Source organism: Trachypithecus francoisi, unplaced genomic scaffold (genome assembly GCF_009764315.1).
Source record: "Trachypithecus francoisi isolate TF-2019V2 unplaced genomic scaffold, Tfra_2.0 Lachesis_group8, whole genome shotgun sequence".
Lineage (NCBI taxonomy): Eukaryota > Metazoa > Chordata > Mammalia > Primates > Cercopithecidae > Trachypithecus > Trachypithecus francoisi.
In genome coordinates, this window is record NW_022681473.1 from 49855547 (window position 1) to 49870429 (window position 14883).

Here is a 14883-nt window from a genome sequence, read left to right on the forward strand (position 1 = left end):
TCAGAAACAATATAAGCCAGAAGGCAGTGGAGCAAAACTGGGGCTAGAGGAATGGTGGACAAAAAGACTGTTAACCAAGAATTTTACATCCGCAAGAAATAGTTTTCAGATACACAGAAGCTGAAAGAATTCAACACTAGTAGATGTACATGCTACAAGAAATTTTAAAAGTTCTTCAGTCAGAAGAAAAATGATACTAAATAGAAATCTGAATGTACACAAAGGAATAAAACATGCTATAATAGCTTCTATTTTCTGCTTCATTGATTAATAGAGACTGATGTAGCATATAGCCCATCATCTCTGAGTGTCTTCCTATCTTCCACTCTTCAACCCGATCATGAAATCTTTCTTTTCTAAACTGACCTGGGAAACTTGAATGAAGTGGTTGGGAAAGTGGATTGGATGTTAAAATTGGAACTTCTGCAATATATGAAGAAAAATATGCCTTTCTTCAGAGACCTTTTCCACTTTATGATGAAGGCAGTGTTCAAACTTTCCACTTTGTATGTGTGCCGGAGCATTTCATTGCTCACTAATCTTTGGTACAACTACAATAGTGTACTCTTCTACCAAAAGGATGTGCATAATAAGATAGCTTCTAATTTGGACACAAGACTTTATATAGTCTGCTATAGTAACCAAGGTATATAGGAAAAATATTTGCCTTTCTTACAACACCTTGTTCTACCCACTTAAGAAATGTTCTTCTTGTCTTTACTAGTCTACTCTCTGTAAAATTTAGTAATTCATTCTTCACAGATGATGGACATAACCAAGAAGTCTCTGTTGAGCAATAAGTGACCTTAAAATTGCTAATAGATCTCTATGAAGGCCAGTTCAGTTTCTAAGACATCTGGACATGTTTTTATTGTGGTGCATGTCCTTGCAATTCAAATTCTGAATAATGTGCAAAGTGTTACTTTTTTTGTTTATTTATTTATTTATTTTTTTGAGATCACATCATATTGATCTTGGTCTTATTCTAGAAAGATCTTTATTTTAGCCTATTTTATCCCCTTCTCCAAAAATACAAATATTCCCTAAAAATAAAACTAACTCTTGGTTAGATTACTACTTCTCCACATCTAAGAAGCATTTTGAGATTTCAATCCTATATTCTGCTTCACCATCCCCTATTCCTGGAAATCATGTCAGATCTTGAGCAAATATGTCTGTGGTCTCAGGCTTAATGAACTTTGTCACTAAGAGTATCTGCAGAAACACCTAGCCTGAGAGAACCACAAGACTCTTGGAAAATTTCATTGAGGCAAAGGATTTCATGTACTTTTAAGTTTTAGGAAAATTGTACTTTCTACCATGATGACTGAAAAAAATTGCTAGAAGGATACAGAAAGATTAAAAGAAAAAAAAAAGCAAGAACAATTTAAAAACATATACCTAAAAATACCTACCATACTGAAAAATAAATGAAGATTTTTAAATATAAAATAAACGTATAATAGAGAGAATAGACAAAACCAAGAATTAGTACTTTAAATAAACTAGTTAAATGTACAAGCTTCTGGCAAACTTGGTCAATATAAACAATAAAAGCCCCAAAACACCAGAAATGAGTAACAGTACATAATTCAGACTCAGTAGAATTTAAAAGATAATAAGGGAATATTTTGAAAGTTTTATGCTAATAAGTAATTGAAACATGAATTAAAATACAATTTACCAAAGCTGACTCTAGAAAAAAAAAAAAAGTGAATGGTGCAATAATCCCTAAATACATTGAACTGGTATTTCTAGAAATCTTCCCATAAAGAACACTAGGTGATCTTTTTGAGAAGGTTTACTGATTATTCAAAATATTTTTATCTTACAAATTATTCCAGAAACGTATGTAACTTTTATTAAGAGGATAGCATAACTTTATTCCAGATCCGAACATAGATAAAATAAAAAATTTGATTGATGACCAGGAGACACTGCAGATGTCTTCTGCCTGAAGTACATTCTTCACAATAAGTCTATTTGCATTCAAGGAACAAATATAAAGACCTTAGAATAAATTTATTCTACTCAATTAAACAATTATTCTTGTCACATATTTTAACTTAAGCTTATTTTTCTTAATCTACAAACTGATTTATACAACGCACAACTTTTTTTATTTTTCATTCCTTGATGCATTTCAGACCTTCTTTCTTGGGTCACATTTTTTCTGCTTAAAACACATTCTTTATCATTTTCTTTAGTGAGAGTTGTTTGGTCACAAATTCTCTTAGTTACTGCTAATCTAATAGTGTCATTCTCCCTTTATTCTTGAAAAATATTTTCAAATCATTACTTTCTGTTAGTTTGTGGTCAACAGAATAATGCTCCCAACCCAAAGTTGTCCACACCCTCATGCCTGGAACCTGTTAATAGGTTACATTACATGGCAAAAGAAAACTTGTAGGTGTAATTAAGTAGCCTTGTTTGACGTTTGAAAAAGAGTATCTTGGGGTACCCAGGTGGGTCTAATCTAACTAAAGCGACCTTTCAAAGCAGAGAACTTCCTGTGCCTTCAGTCACAGATATGCAGCAGCAGCAGAAGAGAGATACAGCAAAAGGGAAGATCAAAAGATTCCAAGCATGAGAAGAACTTGAGGTTCTATTGCTGGCTCTAGATAGAGAACCACAGCGAGACCTGTAGGATCTGATGGCTATCCCCAGCTGACAGCCAGCAAAGAAACAGGAACTTCAGCCTTACAGCTGCAAGGAACTGGATTATGCCAACAACCATATGAGCTTGAAAGTGAATTCTTCCCAGAGCCTTCCAATAAGAGCCCAACTGGATGACGGCTTGATTTCAGCTTTGTGAAACTCATAGCAGAGAAACCAACTGAGCCCACCTGGACTTCCTACCCACAGAATTGTAAGATACTACATTTGTGTGTTTTTAAGCTGAAAATTTTGTGATAACTTATTATAACAACAATAGAAAATGAATGCACAATACATTGACAGTATCATTTCACTTACAGCTTTCATTTTTGCTGTTGAGCAACTGGCTGTTGTTCCAATTATCATTTCTTTTAAAGTAATCTGTTTTTTTCCCTCTGTCTACCTTTAAGATCTTGTCTTTGTCTTTGATGTTCTGCAGTTTCATTTTTATATGCATACATATGGATTTCTTTCTGTTTATTCTATGGGGAAATCATCACAGTTTCTGAATGGGGTAATGATGATGATGTCATTCACCAATGTTGAAAGTTTTTGAGCCCTTACATCTTCAGATAAGATCTCTGGCTGATTCTCTCCTCCTCTTGTGGAATTCCAGTTTCATAAAATTAAACCTGTTAACTTTGTGTTCAATTTTTCTTAATCTTTCTTCCATATTGCCCACAAGAACTCTCAAATGTATACCTTTTAAGATATATCTTCCAGTTCATTAGTTCACTATTTAGCTGCTTCTAATCTGCTTTTAAAAACATCTGTTGGATTCTCCTTTCAATGATTTTATTTTTTATTAACTTTAGATGTTCCATTGTTTCTATCTTAAATCTATCTGGTCATTTTTAATAGTTTCGCACTTTGCAAATATTGTGAATTCATTTTGTATTTCTCTAAAAATTAAATATTCTTATTCATATTCTGTATCTGATGAGTCAGATATCTATATTCAGTGTAGGTCTAACTCTTCTAATATATTTTGTCTCTTTCTGAGAGTGCTGTATTTCTCTTTGTTTCTTATTGGTATTTTGAACTGCGTTCGTATGTCTTTGAGCTTTGCCTGTGGAAATGCTTTGAGGCCTTTGAAATTGTTTCTTCCATAGAGAACTGTGCTTTCATCTAATTAAAGAACCACTTTAATCAAAATTCTTGGGCTGGAGATACTGTGTGCGTGTGTGTGTGTGTGTGTGTGTGTGTGTGTGTGTATCACCCAAATAATGTAAATTCAGTCTGAAAACTCATGTGAGGGCCATCTTTTGGCACAAATTCCCCTCTTTCTATTGGTGCCAAGAATCAAGACCAGAAGTTTTTCTTTCAGCCTTCTGGGTCAGATGATTGGGTTTATTTCTAACTCCCCCTTACGGTGCAGACAAAATCCTTTAGAGCCCTAGCTTTTTGCTGGGGGCTTCTCTTTGGACTCAGTACGTCCAGCAGTCTCTGGACTTTATTTTCATCCAATAGTATTATGCGAGGCTGCTTTCCATCTGTTAGCAAATGCCTTTATGGTAAACATTTGCCTCATAGATTTTCACTTTTGCTTGGTTCATGGCTTTTTATTCTCTCACCAGCTCATTAAAGCTTTTAATAAGATGTTGTATATAACTTATTCACTGTTTTCCATTGTTTTCAGTGAGTGTCAATCAGGGTACCTCATCTCTGTCTTATTATTGGAAATGGAAGCTCCAGGCACCTTGCCCTTCAGCAAGATAAATTGTCCAAGGGAAGGCCAAGCTGCCACCTGCCTATTTTACTCTCTCTGGGATACCTTCTGAGGAACTAGGACCCAGAAAGATGGGAGCCCTGTCTTGCACTCCAGTATTTGGATAGGCTTACTTGTCTGCTTCAGCCTGCTAGCTCTACTTGTCCCCTCCCCAAGGTCCAGTCCCACTGTTTCCACTAGGCTAGATATCCTGACATGCCTGCCCTGCAGTTCTGATCTTCCTCACCTGCATTACGTGAACCCAAATCAGTCCAGCCTGATTCTCACACCTGCAGAAAAGTATAGAAGTGGATTAGATCCTAAGTCCCTGAATGCACTTGATTTTTAATTGCTAATTTCTTTTCTGGGAGCTCTACCCCATTTTCCTGCTAATTTTCCCATCTTTCTTAATATTCTTCAAAGTTCTGTATCTTAACTTGTGCTAGAACCACGTGCTGAAAACAATGGGTTCCAGGATGCAGCATGTAGTAAGAAAGGAAGAAGCTCAAACTTTGGACTCCCAAATACCAAAGTTTACATTCAGATCTTCCACTTGGTAGTTACTACCTAACTTCCGTAAGCCTCTATTTCCTCATTTGTAAATATAATTTTGTCAGATTGTACCAGAGATAATAAAGTGTCTAATTCAAAATAAGTGCTTAATTTAAAATGCCGGAAGCAGTAAAACAAAGGTTATGGAGTTTATGTGGCCAATATTGTGTTACCTTATACTTTAAAGACTAGAATTTAAGCAATTACAGAAAGAATGAGAAGTCCTTGCTGTTACATATCAGCTCTGATACAAGGAAGTGTTATAAACTTGTAAAGGCCACAATGGAACAGCAGCTAGTATGGGGTATAGAAAGAACTGAAAACCAGCACACAAAAACTAAAGCTAAAACTCAGAATATGGTAGAAAAAAACTTGGATCAGAACCAGGCATACACATGAAGACACTTAAAGGACAAGGAAGTTAAGAAACTTGTTCAGGATCAAGCAAGCAACACAGCAGCCTGGCTCCAAAAGCCAAGTTCTCAGTCTCTTTGATGTGCTGCTTCTACAATGTGAGCAAACTTCTCTGCTCAGAATTTCCACTAATAAAGCCATGAAAGAACCCACTATCAATTATCAGAGTTGAGGCATGAAAGGAAACGTAATTTCCACTTTTGGCCCAGAGATTCCTGGCTTAGGGCCTAACCCTTGTGAGGCATTGGTGGATGCCACAGGCACCCAATATCTTTAGACTCTATATTAATTTGTAGCTCCTATATATAATCGTATTTAAGCTAACTAATAGTAAACCATAAGAGGTGCTCCCAGAGCAGCTTGCCCTTACCTCAGTTACAAAACCTTTCTCATCCCATCATCATGTGTTTTTGCATCTGGCTCCAGGACTAGATTTGCATGTCTCAAAGGCAGGGAAAGTTTCCTATTCTTCCATTTATTTGTCCCCCAGGTCTATGATAATCTCTATTACATCAATATAGCACAATAACTCTTTTAAATATATGAATGACAAAAGCAATAATAAGTCGCATTTTGTTTTGTACCTTCAAGGTACTAGGCTCTGTGTTAGACACATCCCATATACTGTTTCTAATTCTTACAACAACCATGTGAGCTTGATGCTATTCTCATTTCATAGATAAAGTACAGAGATATTAACTAATAGCCTCAGGTTAAATAGTAAGTGGCTGACTGAGATTTACATCCAGATCTAGATGACCCCCATATCTGTGTTCTGTCTTATGACATCAAAAAAAGACACTAAATACACATTTACAAAATGAATAAATTAGATCATTACATTTCATCATGAGAGTGCTTCTCAACTGTATTCTACTGTTGTCTTTTCAGGTACCCAGTCAATAGCACAATAAATGGATGGAGCCAGATGACATTTACAGTCACTATCCTGTGTACAGGGAAAGCAGTACTGGCTGGAAACTTGCCTTCAACATCTAAAAAAAATAAAAATAAAAATAAAGGTAGAGAGTGATCAGGGCTCAGGGTTTTGTGGATGTGGGCCGGCCTCCCTCAGGCAGGCTGGGTTGGGTAAGATCCTCTCCACTGCTCCATGGCTGTTGGATCCATGCCTACCTTGGATATAAAACCAAAGTTCCATCAATTGGGTCTTCACGTTTTTTCCCACTGATCGTACTGCCATTTTCACCTTCAGATTCTGTCTCACATCAGAGGGGGTGGTTCAAGTTCAAACACTGGGATTATGTGTATTTTCTTTTTTTTTTTTTTTTTTTTTTGAGGCGGAGTCTCACTCTGTCGCCCAGGCTGGAGTGCAGTGGCCGGATCTCAGCTCACTGCAAGCTCCGCCTCCCGGGTTTACGCCATTCTCCTGCCTCAGCCTCCCCAGTAGCTGGGACTACAGGCGCCCACCACCTCGCCCGGCTAGTTTTTTTTTTGTATTTTTAGTAGAGACGGGGTTTCACCGTGTTAGCCAGGATAATCTCGATCTCCTGACCTCGTGATCCGCCCGTCTTGGCCTCCCAAAGTGCTGGGATTACAGGCTTGAGCCACGGCGCCCGGCCAATTATGTGTATTTTCAATTGTTTAGGGTCACAAAGAAAATCTAAGTAAAATTTGGTCATTTTTCTTTTAACCCAGCAATTATAATCAGATGTAGACAATATTATGTAAGGGAAAGTGAGCATAGGCTTTGAAGTCAGACCAAACTGAGTTCCTATCCTGAATCTGCTGCTTAATAGTCATGAAATTTGGAGAAAAATATCTAATCTCTTTGAGAAACAGTTTTGCATCTGTAATCTGGTCATAACAATATATTGGAATGAAATTCAAAGATGCATGTAAATTGTCTTGCACATTAATAAATGTTTATCTCCTTCCCTCATCCTGTTTCTTCAACAGAAAGAATATGAGAACTAACTCTCATCCAAAAGTAGACAAAAATAATGAAAGTTGCTTAAAAATCCGATTTCAACTCAAATCACGCAACTCTTTCTTATATCAGGAGAGTATGGAGTAAAAGAGAAACATTTTATTATTTTGTCACAATCAATAGTTGCTTTTCAAGATAAAAATGTTTAACTCTATTATTATCTGTAGAATAGCTTTCAATATGCATACCACAATAGAATTCTTTTAATTTTTTTCAGATAGTTCCACTTTTGGAAAAATTTTTCCTGTCAAAAAATTCCAGCTATTAAGTAACAATTTGCTTTCTTGTCTTTATTAAGCAACAACAAAATCTAATGACTTCTAGAGCTTTGGACAGGGTGTAGCCAGCAAGGCCCAAGCAAAGGAACTTAGTATCTTTGTTATCTGAGCTTCCTCCACTGGGCTCCCCTGTTCTCAATTTACATCTTTACAGACTCCCCCACAGATCCAGAGAACTGAGTTGTATTGGAATTTGATTCTAGAAAGATGTCCATGCAGTAACTCTGTATCTAGAGTCCAGTGGACCAGGAGCTGACAAGATTTTCTTTCCTGCTACACAAAGAACAGAGCAGTTGCTGAGTTGAGCCCTGAAAACAAAGACCTTGTTTTGTATTGTTACCACATGCTCCCTTCCTCTCTCTTTGGAATTTGACAAGCAAATTGGCATTTGTGTTGCTGAGACTATCATAGAATAGTGATTGTTAATTATACCCTAGATGTCCTGCCTCATTCTGCCATGGATGTATTATGCTAAATGTGTGCAGTGAGCAAAAGATCTTAAATTTGATTTCAAGTTGCATATCTCAGCATGCTGACACACCCGCCCCAGGTCAGAGAGTCCCTAAAGGGGCCTATTGGGAGTTCTTCTGCTCCAGAATTTCTGGTTCTAACTTACACCAGAAAGTATTCAAAGGGTCCAGCAGATGTCAGTATGAATTCTTGAGTCTCTCCTGGTTAAGTATTAACAGATCAAATTACATCACCCACTGCCCTGGTGAGCTGTCTCCAGACAGGGTATTATAGGAGCTTTAGCTTCAGAGACAGTCTTTTCTGTGAGGATCTACTCCTCTAATTGGTAAAATTCTGACCTTACATCTCAACCCCAAAGCTGGATGAGCGATGCAGTCACAATTATAAAGAACCTTCAAGGGATGAGACAAGTGAATAAAGTGGCTGTTTCTAAAAATAAATCTGTCTATGCCAGCTATCGGTTTTCTTCTGCATAACTGGTCTTGATAGATTCTCAGCATCTTCAGTCTCTGACCTGGCAATCTCTCTCTTTATAATCAAAGACTGGCAGGGCTTTAGGTTGATTACAGCTTTAGAACCAACAACCAGAGACAACACTGCTGGTCTTAGGTGTGCTGAGACACTCCTCTGAATACCTTTTTGATTCATTTTGGGATAGTTTAAAAAGTACAGAGAATAATATAACAAACACCCATATGTCTATTACCTAGATTTAACAGCTAGTAACATTTTCCCATATATACTGCAGGTCTTTTATTTTACTATTAATGAAATAAAGGTCTCATATTCTCCTCTTCAATCCTGTTCCCTTTCCTGCCTCCCCAGGGGTAGATATTGACTTGAAGTTCATGTGCATCTTTCCCATGTGTTTTAGTTTCCTGGGGCTGCCATAGAGAAGTACCATAAGCCAAGTGACTTAAATAACAGAAATTCATTGTCGTGCAGTTCTGGAGGCTGGAAGTTGGAGATCAAGGGTGGGCAGGGCTGTGTTCCCTCTGAAGGCACTAGAGAAGGATGGGCTCCAGGCCTCTCTCTAGCTTCTGGTAGTTCCTTGACTCGGGGCAGCATAACTCCAGCTTCACATGGCCTTCTCCCTGTACGTGTGTCTCTATGTCCAAATTTCCTCTTATAAAAAGGACACCAGTCATACCGAATTAGGGGCCCATCCTACTCCAATATGACCTCATTTTAACTAATTACTTCTGCAATAACCCTTTTTCCAAATAAGGTCCCATTATAAGGTACTGGGCGGGGTGTTAGAAGTTCAATATGAATTTTGGGGGCATAAATTTCACCTCATAACACCATCCATGTATTAATACTTTAACAACGTGTTATTTTTCCATAAATATAATTTAGTATCTTTTATATATTCAATTTTTGTATAAATGGCATTGTATTGTGTATATCTTTTATCACTTTCTTTTTCTTATTCCAACAATATGTTGAGATGCACTCAGATGACAAATTTTTCAAATTTACTTATAGTATTTTATTTTATGAATTTACTGCTACCAATCTCTTCTCTATAGTAAAATTTAAAATAAATACAAGGTTCAAAATGTCTTCCAATCAGTAAATAATAACAGATACGTGCATCTTGGGCTTGGATTAAATGAGCTCTCTGTTATCCTTGCCAAGACCACGTGCCTGTTTAACTGAGCTTTTTGATCCTGCAATTTTTTAATTTCAGGCCTCAGCAGGCTCCATCATTAAGGAAATATCAGGCAATAAGAGAAGAGCCACTTAAATCTTGAAAAATACCGTTAAATAACAAAGAAGAGAAATAAGACATTTTAATTGATAAAGAAACTTTAAAATTTGTGTCTGCTTTCCGAGAGCCCTGGGATGACAGCTGAATGTCTGAAGCTCAAGGCATAGACATTTAGGAGGAAGGCAAGACCATAGATCAGGTGTGTGGGCGCCCCCACAACCTTTACTCTTGTGGACTGGTCTTTGGGGAGGAGACCAACCCCATTGTCTTTTGGTCGCTAGTCACAGAGAGCAGGCAACTTTGCAGGCCAGGTGTGGTGCCTCATGCGTGTAATCCCAGTACTTTGGGAGGCTGAAGTGGGTGGATCATGAGGTCAGGAGTTTGAGACCAGAGTGACCAACATGGTGAAACCCCGTCTCTACTAAAAATACAAAAATTAGCCAGACGTGGTGGTGGGTGCCTGTAATCCCAGCTACTGGGGAGGCTGAGGCAGGAGAATCACTTGAAACTGGAAGGCGGAAGTTGCAGTGAGCCAAGATCGTGCCACTGCACTGCAGCCTGGGCAACAGAGCGAAACTCCCTCTCAAAAAAAAAAAAAAAAGAAATGAAATTTTCTCCAAGAACTGCCATACAAAAGTGCCAACCTGATATGAGGCCATGAACTTTCTCAGTTGAATTGTTTGATACATTTCTCAAGATACACCATCTAAATGGTGAACTTTTCAATTTAGAAGTACTTTAGAAGTATAGGTAAGTTCATTATTAAATTTTAACAAGTTTGAGGTTTAAAGAATAAATTTTTCAAAAACCATTGAAAATTAGCATGTCCCTTACCCTACCCTTGTTCTTCAAGTCATGCATGGATTCTGCTGAAAGCATGGCACAGTTGGGAATGGTGTGAGCAGCCAAGCCTGCAAAATTGGGCTAATGCCCTGAAAGCTGCTTTTTCCCCTGCCTTCCCCTAGAGCAGAAACACACTCATTCATATGTAGTATGACTCCCATGTTCCAGCTGTCATGCATGATCATCGTGGCCTGCACCAAGGTGAGAACTGGATCTATTTTAAGAGTTGATGGTGGGATATGTCTGCAGTGGGACTGATTCAATCTCAGGGTGGACAAGAAAGAGGCCGTGGAGTTTACAAGAGAATGCCATATTAACCACATAGGCAAACTGAAGATTCTTGTTTCTGTGTAATGCCAAAATTTGAAAATAAGCAAATACCCCTTTATAGATTATCCCTTTATCGACCCCTTTATAAAAATCACTTTATGGATTTATATTTGGGCTGCACAGTTTCTTTTGAGGACCTCAAGTCTGACACACACACACACACACACACACACACACACTCTTACATATACACACAAATAGCCTCTTATTTCATTTTTATCAGTTATGGATAGCACCAAAAGTTGTATAAGAAGCCCCAATAAAAACTGGGTTAAAGAAGACAAGATTGTGGAAATAAATAGAATCTCTACAAAGGAACCATCAGAAATATCTAACAAAAAGACATGTTAAAGCATTTGTTCCCAAAGGCTGTCATTGTTTTAAAAATTGAGCTGATAATTTATAGCATCCACTTTGATTTGTCTTTGATACTTTACTCTGAAACTAGAATAAGGAGTAGTTATTTAGAGATTTTTCTGGTGTTGGTCAGGAATTGCACAGGACTTTTATTTTCATTATTTACGTTATATTTTATTCTTATTCCTATTCTCTTTCTCCCTGAAATAATTTTCATCTCTATGACTGAAATTTTAACAAGTGTTAAAATATTGTGTATCTGTGCTTAAGAATTAACTAATTAAAATGTAAACTTTTTTTTTCAAATAAAGTCTGGAATTTGCCAAAGTGTTTTAAGATCGTGTATAGTGTTTGGGCTTATGTATACACAAATAAAATAAAATACATGTGTACCAAGTGGAATGATCATGGATTTTGGTTTCAGAAAGTGTTTGATCAAATCCTGCCTTCTATTATGTGATCTTAGGCAAGATGTAAAGTCTTTCTAAACCTCAGTTCCCTTAATTGTAAAAAGGAATCAATAATATCTACTTAGCAGGAATTGTTTTAGAAATTTAGTGAAGTAGTATATATACAGTGCCTGGTGCAGAACAAGTGCTCAAGAAAATGGCAGCTGTGATAGTAGTAGTTGTTATTTCTTGGATCCAAGTACCAGCTTTTCCATTTATTTGCTCTGTAATTTTAAGCCTGTTTCTTCTTTCCTAGGTGGAGGATGTAGAGCTCAGCCTAGATGGTCTCTGCATCCCTCACAGGATTAATAGTCTCTGTTTCTAACACACTATGGTCCTGTATCTGAAGCACTGTTAAGCAGGACCAGGCAACCTGAATAGATGCAAAGGTGGGATTCAGTTAACTTTCATTGTAACCACGTTTATTGAGCCCTTGCCATTAGGTGCTATTTTAAGTCTTTTCCATGTATTGCCACATTTAATTCTCACAACAATCCTATGCCTAAGGCACTATCATTATCCCATTTTACATATGAGGCAATTGAGGCACAGGGAGGTATGTATCTTTCCCAAGATTATATAGTTAGTAAATGGTAGAACCAGGATTCAAATCCACGACAGTCTACAGTTTTACTATACTTTAAAGCTTTTCTGAAGGGATTGGCTTATCTACAACTCGCCACCCTCTAATCTAAAATCAGAGGTAATCATGGCACTTACTTATATTTATTTTTCTTTCCTGAGCCTAGAGCAGACCTTCATGATATGTTTGCTGGAGGACAATGGCTCTACAAAGATCCAGCGCCACATCTAGCTGCTAATAAGTGTCTGGTGTTAAGTCCCTACTTTTTTCCTAAACAGCTTCTAAAGTCAAAGAGATATGGAATCTATCGGGCATCAGTATTAACTTTCTGATTCTGGCAACACTACTTGACCTCTCTAAGCCTCTTCCCCATCTGTAATGGAGAGTATATGTGGAAATATAATAATAACATCCAACTCACAAAGGTGAAAATGAGAGGTAACACTTGGTAAAATGACTCCATGTAGGAGGCACTCAATAATTACGATCAGCATTAGCTCCATACTTTGAGGCAAATTTCAAATGGAGCCACTGAACTGAGGAAGGCTCCTTCAATTCTTCCCTGTTCTGAGTTCTAGAATAGGATTCTTTGCCCCAGGGTCCCTGTTATGACTTCTTACCTAGGTCATAGATATGACCAAGTTCCCAGTCTACACTCCAAGGCTCTGTTAAAATCAGTTGGACTTTGAGAGGGTCTCATCAGTTGAGACAGAATCATGTCTCCTGCCTGCTAAGGGTGCATAGCCTGGAGAGGGAGGACAGGACGTTCTCCTACCTGCTATGGGCTTTAACTGTAAATCTCATCCAGGGTTTGACATCACCCCTTCTTTCCTCATTTAAACATTCTCTTTCAAAGGTTCCACCTTTCTGAATATTATTTAAAAAAAAAAAAAAAAAAAAGACCCTGCAAATCTTTGGCCTGAGTTTTCCATTCTGTGTCCAACTTCCTTTACTTCCTCCTTTTCTTTTGCTTGTTAATAAAGTTTCCTTTATGTGTAACACCATCTTTCCACACTGTGAATTTGTGGGTGTTACAAAAAGGTAGCATTGAAGGGATAGTAATTATTCTGATGTTTAATATAGCCACAGACAAGACATGACAGAGCCGCAGGTCTTCCTAGGGCAAGTCCTCTCATGAAGGATCGTACCTCGGAAGCTTACGTAGTGTCATTTGTGTCTCAATGCCTTTGAGTAGGCTCTCGGTTTCCTCATTCTTTGATCTTCCCTTCTTATTCTTTTCTACAACTTATATTAGAAAATTAGACTTACACACTTTCTGCTCCCAGCCCTCCTTATCCCAAGCAAAAAAATTCAAAGGGTGTGGAATATTGTTATTAAGCAAGAAAGTACATTTTCTTCTGCTTGTTGCATTTTCCTTTAATTCCCTTTTGAACTGTTGTTTTTGAAATCAAATTTCAGTGGTAATTTTCTCTTTACCTTTATTCTTCTAACAAATGCAATTATTGCTGGCTTTGTTCTGCCACAGCTGGCGACTGGCATGGTGAGAGACGTGGAGGGGAATAGAGGGAAAAGGAGTGGGTTTGTTTTCAGTCCTGTATGCTCATTTTGGTAGCAGTGGGACACAGGGAGATAGTTGGGACCTGAGAGATATTGACACATTAGACTTTCTGAAATTGAGTGAGCAGTTTAGAAAGAGTTTGGAAAACATGAATGTGACTAGTAAAATAGCATTTTAGACAGATAAGCCTTGCTAAAAATATAATCAACATGGTGGTTTTAAAATATGTCTGAAAATTCTTTGATAATCCACTCTTCAAACAGTGGAGCTTCATTCCCCTTTCCTTGAATGAGGGCTAGATTCAGTTACATGCTTCTAACTAACAAAATGTGTCAGAAGTCATCTAAGTGACTTCTAAGACTAGCTCATAAAAAGGATGGATTCTGTCTGGCTCTGTCTCTCTTGGATCACTCACTCTAGAGGAAGCTAAAAGCCATGTCAAGAGGACACTGAAGCAGCCTGCAGAGAGGCTCGAATGAAGAGTAACTGAGGCCTCCCACCACCAACTAGCACCACCTTGCTAGCCAGGTGAGTGAGCAACCTTGAAAGCAGATCCTCCAATCCTATTGATGTCTTAACGTGATCACAGCCCTGGTGGACACCTTTTTAAAAAGTAACAGTTTTAATTGAGATACAATTCACATATCATAAATTCATCCTTTTAAAGTGTATAATTCACTGGATTTTTAGTATATTCACAGAGTTGTGCAACATTCACCATCAATTTTCATCACACCAAAAAGAAACTCCATACTCACGAGCGGTTACTCCACATTCCTCCTCCCCAAATCCCCTGACAACCACTAATCGACTACCTATCCATGCAGGCTTGGCTACTCCGTACATCTCATATATTTGGAACAGTACAGTATGTTGCCTTTTGTACTAGTTTCTTTCACTTAGCATAATGTGTTCAAAGTTAATCACTGTTGTAGCCTACATCAATGCTTCATTTTTTTATTGCCAAATAATATTGCATTGTACGGTTTATCACATTTTTAAAGACTAGTTATCAGCTAATGGACGTTTGAGTTGTTTCTACTTTGGGGCAACTATGAG